Raw genomic sequence first — 10,178 nt, 5'->3', positions numbered from 1 at the left:
CCACCAGTGAGCCACCGAGGCGTCCCCCAACTTTTCCACTTTTAGGGACATTGGGCTCACCCAAGAATCCAGAATAATCTCCCTATTTAAAGTCTGATAACTAGCAACTTTGCCATCTAACGTTGTCACAGGTTCTGAGGATTAGGACTTGGACTTTGGGGGAGCTATTATTCTGCTTACTATATCCATTCCCTAGGAAACTAACTTTCTTTCTTTCTTTCTTTCTTTCTTTCTTTCTTTCTTTCTTTCTTTCTTTCTTTCTTTCTTTCTTTCTTTCTTTCTAGATTTTATTTATTTGAGTGAAAGACAGAACACAGCAGGAGGAAGGGGCAGAGGGAGCAGGAGACACAGGCTTCCTGCTGAGCAGGGAGCCCAATATGGGGCTCGATCCCAGGACCCCAGGATTATGACCTGAGCCACAGGAAGATGCTCAACCGACTAAGCCACCCAAGTACCCCAGGGATCTACTTCTTCTACCTGTTGCTATTGTCTGCCTGAGTTACTTTCCTCCAGTTACCTGCAAATCATGCCCTCTTGTAGGGTTGTGCTTATATGCTGTCTTCATAAGTCTTTTGGACTGCAGAAAATCACAACTCTTATCTAACACTCCTTTTCCCTTTGAAGCTTTATTTTCCTTCAAGTGAACCAACTGACATGTATCTATGTATATTTAAGGTCTGCGAAGTTCCATGAAGACAGATTTTTTTTTTCCTATTTCGTTCACTGCTGTATCTCAGCATCTAGAATGGTACTTAGCACATAGTAGGCACACAATATGTATTGAGCAAATGAAGGAAGAATTTTCATCTTTCATCAGCTGGATGTATGATTCATTACCATCAACTGAGAAAATCAGCCAATCACTAATTGACAGATATTCCTTGAGAACTATGTGAGTAAGAAGATGTAAAGCAAATGGTCTCTGTGGTTTAGAAAGATTATGAATCCTAGGAACCTGTGGAAACCTTCCCTGGACGTCTGACTGCATTCTGGCCCCCTAGTTCCCCTATCTTCCTCTGTCTCCTTAATTTTCTCTCAGAAGCATTTTCCCTGATAACATTCTTGTATGTTTAGTCCCATGCTGTCTAGGATTTGGGCAGCACATTTGAGAGGACACTTACTAACTGAGGCATGTCAGGTTAGAGGGTTTGTAGGGGAAAGAAAGAAAACCATCTTGTAGGCTGTGTGGTTGCAGTACCTTGATCTTTAGCTAAGATCCTGTCTCACACACCACTAAAGAAGTCTGAGCAGGCAAAAGCAAAGTAAGTTTAGGGGTTTGTTTTTGTTTTGTTTTGTCTTTACAGTTCAGAAGTTTTTGTCGGTTTTGTTTTGAACACTTACTATGCCTCATAAATTCATAGGGAATGGTTCCAACTGCTTAGGGTCCTTTCTTTTGGTTCACATAAAGTGTGCTTCCCTGGATGGAGCAGGCTGGTGCTTCAGTTGAATCCAAGTAGATTTCTTTTTGGCTTTTTTCTTTTTCTGAACACTTCTCATCATGTATGTCAGGAAGCTATCTTGGCTCTTTGAGGGCTCTGTATGCTCACCATGCACATTCATTCTCTTGGCCAGAATCTTGCCCTTAACTTGCTTGTTTACACAATGCCAACAGCATGCTGGGTAACACTGTAGATTTCCGTTTGCCATACTAACATTTGTGGGGCATTGCCTTTTGAATAGTACCCATTCCCCCTTGATGTCAATCATCTTTCTTGTAGATTTGCGTGCATATGCCCAAAGGAACAACTCCATGCTTTTGAAAGGCCCAGAGAACAATTAGCAGTGCCTTTGCTCTTCCCCTTTGAGTTGGTCATTTTGTCCTATTACTGGAAGATAGTGAGTTGAAAAGGCAAGTTTAGGTGTTTAAGAAAAAGATTTCTCATTGCTGTGATCAATGGTGGATGTGGGAAATGCTAGGATGCTGATGACTGTGTGGTGAGATCGTGGAAGTGGAGAGAATGGAGGGATATTTACAACATAGAGTCAGTAGGGTGGGGAAATTATGTTTGGTGGAAAGAGGGCTAACTATTAGGTTTCTAGTTTTCTTCTTTCTCTGTGAACAAGAATTTATGAGTGACAGGTACTCCGATCCAGCCTAGTCTTCATGGCCCAGTGCTTCAATTGCTGTCTTGCTAACATTCTCCTAGTTACTACTTATATCCTGGCTGGCATTTGTATCCTGGAGCACCTCTGAGCCTCACATGGCCTGGGCAGCTACTGGAGAGCCCCCCAAACCTATGCATTTGGGGACATTTCACCTTCCTGGTCTCTGTCCAGGTCTCAACAGCTCTACAATCTTTTCATTAGTTCCCCTGTCATGTATCCCATGGCAGGTTTTATTTATTTATTTCTTAAATCTCCTCTCTATTCTCTTCAAACACCTCCCACTACACCTCCAGCTCTCTGTTCACAGGTGTCAACCTTGCCTTTGACTTCATGTTGACATTCAAGTCAACAAATGAAAAATCCTTCAACTTCTTGTCACCAACTTCCCAAGCATCTGTAACTTTATTCCTTCTTTCTTATCTTTAAACAGTGGGCTCTTCTCCTCTCTAATGCAAGTATCTGTTACCTGTTTTCTTCCTCTGCCTCAGAGATGCTGGATCCTGATTCTCCCACATCTCCCTGTCTATTGACTTTTCAAGGTTTGGTTTATTTATTTGTTTGGCCCTGTGAAAGCAGGAATAGAAACTGGAAAGCATGACCCTGTTCTCAAACTGGCTAACTGAAATGCTTTGGGATAAACACTGGACAGCCACGCTGGAGAGAGGCCTTAGACCAGCCCCAGAGCTTAAAGCACCAGACAAAATCAAATGCTTCCCACTTAGCCAGAGTTAACTTTTCTTGTGTGCTCTGACCCCTCTCCTCCTGCAGGACCCACACCATCACACACTGCTTCTTCTCCCAACAGTGATGCATATTCTTTCATTATTCTTATTTTATTTATTTTTAAGTAATCTACATCCAATGTGGGGCTCAAACTTTCAACCCCGAGATCAAGAGTCATACACTCTAACCCTAACTCTTGGGCAACCCCGGTGGTGCAGGGGTTTAGCGCCGCCTGCAGCCTAGGGTGTGATCCTGGATACCCTGGATCGAGTCCTACGTCAGGCTCCCTGCTTCTCTCTGCCTCTCTCTCTCTCTCTCTCTCTCTCTCTCTCTCTCTCCCTCTCTCTGTCTCTATGAATAAATAAATAATGTTAAAAAAAAAAAAAGAGTCATACACTCCACAGACTGAGCCAGCTAGGTGCCCCCTAGTGATAGGTATTCTTAATTTCATTATTTTCTTTTGACTGAAATGACACTATATAAAATTTCCATTTAAAAGGTTCTTAGTCCTATCTAGTTACACAGCACAGTTTAGAAACCTGAGACTTTATGAATAACCTATGGAAAGATCATATCCATGTGTGTATGCGGTTATAACATTTTATTTTACTGGGCTCACCCGGGACCATTTCACAGGTGCAAATTGTTTAGCTGAAACAATCCCGGGTTTCTCAGAAAACTTTATAAAGTCTTCCTCAGGGCAGCCCCGGTGGCGCAGCGGTTTAGCGCCACCTGCGGCCCAGGGGGTGATCTGGAGACCCTGGATCGAGTCCCACGTCGGGCTCTCTGTATGGAGCCTGCTTCTCCCTCTGCCTGTGCTCTGCCTCTCTATGAATAAATAAATAAAATCTTTTAAAAATAAAGTCTTCCACAAGTTGCATAAATTGGACATTTCAGGAATTTCAAACTGAGTGATCCTTTAGTTCCTTTTCTATTTCATTTTTATTTTGGTTAATGCAGCAGAACTTAAACAAATGAACTTTGACCCTTGCTTTAAAGATTACTAAAACATATAGGTGTACATACATACAGCTCTCTTCAAGGCTCATCACTTTCCCTGCACTCCAGGGTGGGATCTCCATGGAGTACATATAAAACTGCAGGTTGATTTCTCTGGAATGCTTTATACTGATAATTTAAAATGTTAAACATTCTTCCCTGGAATTTACATTTACTTTCACTGATCAGTCTTTCTCTCTATCCCATTTCACAGCCTAATTCTTTTTTTTTTTTTTTAATTAATTAATTTATTTATTTATGATAGTCACACACACAGAGAGAGAGAAGCAGAGACACAGGCAGAGGGAGAAGCAGGCTCCATGCACCGGGAGCCCGATGTGGGATTCGATCCCGGGTCTCCAGGATCGCGCCCTGGGCCGAAGGCAGGCGCCAAACCGCTGCGCCACCCAGGGATCCCTCACAGCCTAATTCTAAGAATTGTCTGGACTTTCTGTCACTAGCACGTTACTTACTGTGATCTCACTTCCACTCTTACCATTCTGGGGAAATTGCTCTAATCAAGGAAGCCAGTGTTCCATTTGCTAAATATGAGCAATGCCTTCACTTCTTAGCTTAACATCTCAATAGCACTCAGCTCACTCCCCTTTTTCCCTGAAACTGTTTCTTTCCTCAGTTTCCATGACAATATACACTTCTGATTTTCTTTCTGCTTCTTCAGATGTTTCACAGAGTCTCTACCCATCTCTAATGTCCTCTACTACCACCTCTGATAGACAGGAGAGAGATGGCACAGCAGTCTGACAACTGCCAAGACATCCTCACCCACCAATGTGTCATTTCTTTATCATTCTGATTTTCTTAAATATAGACTACAGGCAACAGGCAGATTGCTGATGGTGATTTGAGGCAACCTCCTAAGAAAGTTCTGCAAAGACAGTCCAGATTCAAGATTATGGAGTCCTTTATCACTTGTACTCCATCTTGGGGCTTTAGTTGAAATTGGGGCAACAGGCAAAAAATCTCAATGTCCTAGAGATATGTTCGTTTAAAAAATGTTCTCTTTGGGAGCACCTGAGTGGCTCAGCCAGTTAAGTGTCTGGCTCTTGGTTTTGGTTCAGGCTATGATCTCAGGACCCTGGGATTGAGGCCCACATTGGGCTAGATCTATGCTCAGCAGGGGGTCTGCTTGAGGATTCTCTCTGTCCCTCTGCCTCTCTCTCTGCTCTCTCAAATAAATAATCTTTAAAATGAAACGTTCTCCTTGAAGTCTTGCTTTTTATTGCAAACTGTTTTTTTTTTCTCCAAACTTTAAATCCATTTCTCTATTGCTGTTTGACAAGCTAGACAGCTGAAACAAAATTTTCATTAATGTCTCAGGTTTTAAATTCTTCTTCATGGATATGGGAACATGTCCTTGACTGAGTGAGTTACTAAATGAGGAATGGCCATTAGATAGTTCCCAGAGTCAAGATGAGTTTAAGAAAAAAATCAAGGTAGATTGATCTCAGTATATTTCTTATTAGGTTGTTATGGAGTTCAGGGCAGTGTTTACAGATTGTGAATACGTGCTTTAACGAGAGATTTGACAAGAACTCTCGTGAAATTCATGGAAATGTTATAAAACCATAGTCTTGGAAGCAAGGATAATTGTGATTGAGTGACAATGTTCAGTATGTGGAAGGGCTTTTCTCCTGTTCTCTCTGTGTGTGTGTGTGTGTGTGTGTGTGTGTGTGCGCGCGCGCATGTCCGTGCCCATATATGTGAATGTGCCTCATCGCAGAAAGCAGTCTAGTCAGGTGAGTGTGGGCAGTGGATCCAGTCAGTCCTGAGTGTCCATGAGGATATGTATATAGAGTGCTGGAGTGCATAGCACAGCGCTTAGCACATAGAGAGCTCTCAGTAAGTGTTAGTTACATTGGTTACTCATACACCATTAGCTGTGTTTTGTAAAGATGTAGCAAGTATGCTTAGCCAACTTGCAGGTGACACAAACTGGTGTGAGAGTCCCTAAATACTCTGAATGACAAAATCAGATTGGGGATGATTTTAAAAGACTGGAATGATCATGAAGTGACATCTGTCAAAGATAAATGTAAAGTATACTCAGAGGTCCTCAAAGCCATGAGGATTAAAGGATGAGGATAACATAATTTAAAAAAAAAAGATTTATTTATTTACTTGAGAGACACAGAGAGAGAGTACATGTACATGCACAGAGAGGAGGGAAAGAATCTTAAGCAGACTCCACGCTGAGCGCAGAGCCTGATGTGGGGCTTGGTCCCAGAACCCTGAGATCACAACCTAAGCCCAAACCAAGAGACTGATGCTGAACTGACTGAGCCACCCAGGGGCCCCTGGGATGACATATTTATTGAGAACATTCCGCTTAACATGAGTCAGGATGTGATTTAGAAATATAGAATCTAGGGATGCCTAGGCAACTCAGTTGGTTGAGCATCTACCTTTGGCTCAGGTCATGAACCTGGGGTCCTGGGATCAAGCTCCTGTTGGACTGCTTCTCCCTCTCTCCCCTGCTCATGCTCTCTCTCGCTATTTCTCTCTCCATCAAATAAATAAATAAAATCTTTTTTAAAAATTCAGAATCTAGAACTATAGTCTCTACTATGTACCCACTAAAAATAATATTAGCTAAATGAAGTAAAAGAAAAATTTAGTTCCTCAGTTTTAGTATCCACATTTCAAGCACTAGATAGCCAAGAACGGCTGGTGGTTCCCGAGTAGGGCAGTGCAACCATACGATAGATCTATCATCAGAGAAAGTTGTTTTGGATGGCACTTGTCTAGAATGCAGACTGTGGTCGTGCTTTCAACACTGCACTGATCAAACCACATCACGGATGTGGTTATGTTAGGATCTGGGTAACATATTCAGAGGAACATAGACTAAGTGGAATATGTCAGATCAGAGGGCCTGGAGAAGGAGGGAAATAAAAACCATGTCCTACGAGACGTGTTGAAGGACCCGGGTGAATAGCAGCTAGAAGAGCCGGCACCTCTTCTATGCTGCTCTCGGAGGTCACGGAGAAGAGAAATTAGATGCTCCTCTGGCCTAGGGGGGTAGAGTAAGGACCATGAGTGGGAGTTAGAGGGGGTGGAGATCATTTTGCTATGCAGAACCCATAATTTAGAGAGCTTCTGGAGTCAGACCACCTGTGTTCAAATCTTGCATCATCTCTTGCTTGTTGGGTGACTCTGGGCAGGCTACTTAACCTCTGTAAGCTTCTGTTCCTCAGCTGCAAGGCAGGGTATTAGTATCTTCCTCACAGCATTATTGAGGAGAATAAGTGATCGTACATACAAAATAGAATATATAACACATCATAGTCTGGCTGATACAAGGAAGACTCATCTAAACATCAAGTAGAGCTACTCTGGAGTAATTCCCCATCACTCAAGTGTTTTAAAATGTTGATGACCGTTTGGCAGGGTGTGTGGAGGGCACCAAAGCTCTGAGTCAGATCAGAGATTGAATCGTAGTTTTAAGGTTCCCGCCCATATCAGTGTCTATGATTATTTTATTTTATTTGATGTCATTTCCTGTTTGTTTTCACCAAGGCTTGAGTATTTTTGCCTTGGTCAGATGACAGTGAGTAGCGCCTTGCTGAGTGTGAAGGACAGGAAGGATGGTGGGAAGAAGAGGTGAACAGAAGTCAAGGATCAGCCCCGGGGTCCTGCCCAGTGCTTACCATCTGTATACCTCAGAGACAGGCTATACCATGATGCCTGCCCTCAGAATGGTGCAGATATTCTGGCAGGAATGAGGGCTGCAGTGGCCTTAGAGTTTTGTGGAAGATTCTGAGAGATGTACAGGAGGTGTGTGCCTGTTTCCCAGCAGCTCATTTTATGTCTAAATATGGATTTGTAGCAGCCAACAGCAGTTCTAGGAGCCTCCCGCGAGCTGAATTATGAGAATTACAGAATAAGACATGTAAGAAAAGTCTTATCAGGTCAGCAGCTGAATCACTGGGTGGGTGGGAAATATGTTGGTTATTTATGGATGCAATTTGTGCTAACATACTTAATAAATCATACATTATGTATTCAAAAGTAAAATCATAGTAAAATACCAGAAACTTTAGCAGGGCCTAAAATATAATTCTCACAGTAGTAGCTTAAGGAATTTTAGTTTGTGAATATTGCATTCTGTCTTAAATCTATGCATCTTGCATCCAACATGACACTTCTTTGCCCATTTCCTATCATTTGTATTTACCTGGTCTCCTCTTAATGGAGGAGGCACACCTGTATAGCTCATTAAAATATGCTTGGACAGTGACCACACAATGGCTGAAGCACCAGAGTCTCTCAGCAGGGAAGGGGTCCCTCAGGGTTTTTAGGTTCACTGCACAGCTGTGCATGTGTGACCAAATCACTGTGGAGTTCTTGACTTACTAGGGTGTTCACTGACTAACTTATGTAAGTAGGTACGTATGTATTTCAAGTAAGATTTTCTGATGTCATTAGACATTGAGAATATTGACAAATGTATTTTACTGATCATTGTCAGACATCTGTTATTAGCACATATAGAAGAGTTTGTGGATGCAGGGAAAGTATTTTGCCCTTGGAGAGTTGTCCTGGCAAGATTTTATGAGAACAGGCCAAGGGGATGCTTAGGGCATCGCAAAGCAGCTATTTTGAGAACAAAATTCCAAATATATCATTTGTTAATTAGTGACTCAAAAAATAAAAAATAAAAAATAAAAGCCCCACAACAATAAAAAAAAGTCATCATGACTTCTTAATCTAAGCTTAGTGACAGTGGCCACGGGACTCAGGGAAAGATGGAAAATTCAGATCCTCCAAATTCCATGCTCCGAGGCAGACTCTGTGGAATACATCGTGGCTGCGCTCCTCTCGTAATTTCGTCCGTCGTAGGATGCAGATACAGATTCTCCATCTCTCCATGTTTGTCAGGTGTAGGCCGTCCACACCTCCATCCTGGTGCCTCCCCGGTGTCCAGTCGGGGGTAAGCACCTCCTAACTGTGTTCTGTGTGAAACTCTGCCTTTGCAGGCTTGCCCACTTCTCGCTTAAGTGGAATACAGCCTGGATCCCAACTGCAGTTTGCTTTCGTTTGTTCAGAACAGAATAAACTTCCTTGAGACTTTTTCAGCCTAACTGTGGTAAACAGCCAGGAAAGTTGGCAGAAGACGCGGCCCACTTAATCGCTGCACAAAGGTGGTTTTGAGTCCGGTTGCTGGGTGACGGGCAGGCCCGGGCCTGCGAGCGGCTGGCTCTGCCGCGGAGCTCCGGCAGGTGGCGCTGCCGTTCTCCGCGATGCAAATCTCTCGCGGGCAGGCGGCAGTACAAACCCATTATCAGTGCGGTGGCAGCTGCAGCGGGGGGGGGGGGGGGGGGGGGGGGGGGGGGCGCCCTGCTTGCAGGCTTGCAGGCAGTTTCAGAGTAAAGGCCTTTGGAAGCTGCCTGGGAGACTGGAGACGAGGAGCAAAGCCACCGTCTGAAATAAGCAGGTTAGGAGTCAGTTATCTGCTTCCCTGCAGATGCTCTGGCCCGGAGCAGGTTGGAGGCTGAGGCCAGACCCCAGGCAGGCCCGTCCCTCCTGTAACTGCTTTGAAAAATCTCATAAAAAAAAAGGCCAACTCTCTAAAGCCCCATCTTGGAACCAAGTCAGTGAACATCAAGAATATCTTGAATCAGTGACAGAATTGTACTTGTATACCTTTGTGCTGGCTTCTCCCAGGCAGTCTTGATTTCTAACGTTCTTATTGCTGATATAAGAGTATTAGCCCTTGCCAGGCAGTGCCTCTATTTGGGGTCTAGAAAATGCGGCTGCCATATGATTACCCTCCATTTTCTGACAGCTGCGTTTCAACCAATGGTATGGTTTGGCTGTGTTCCCCAAAAATTCATATGTGAAGTCTTAACCCTCGGTGTGGTGGGGTTAGGGAAGTGACTAAGTCACAGGTGGAGCTCTCATGAATGTTAATTCGTGCTGTAATGAAAGAGGCCCCTGAGAGCTTTCTTGCCCCTTCTGCAAGGAGAAGACACAGCAAGAAGATGGTCATCTATGAACCAGGAAGCAGGCTCCCACTGGACACTGAATCTGTCAGCACTTTGATCCTAGCCTTCTCCGCCTCCAGAAGTGTGAGAAATAAATCTCTGTTGTTTATAAACCACTCAGCCTAAGATAATTTTTATAGCAGCCTGAATGGACAAAGACCCCAACAATGTGTCCCTCACCTTTCTATCTAACTAAACCTATTAAACTCTTATACAAAGTGATGGGTCATTGGGATTTGGTTGCTGCTAGTTTCTTAGTTTATGGGAAGAATATCTTTCATATTAGCAAATCCTTACCCACCTTGAAGAGAGAGGCACTAGCTGAATCTCTGTAAAATTTAAGTG

Source organism: Vulpes vulpes, chromosome 1, assembly GCF_048418805.1.
Source record: "Vulpes vulpes isolate BD-2025 chromosome 1, VulVul3, whole genome shotgun sequence".
NCBI lineage: Eukaryota > Metazoa > Chordata > Mammalia > Carnivora > Canidae > Vulpes > Vulpes vulpes.
The sequence above is the reverse complement of the archived record's forward strand: the minus strand, read 5'-3'. Positions refer to the sequence as shown.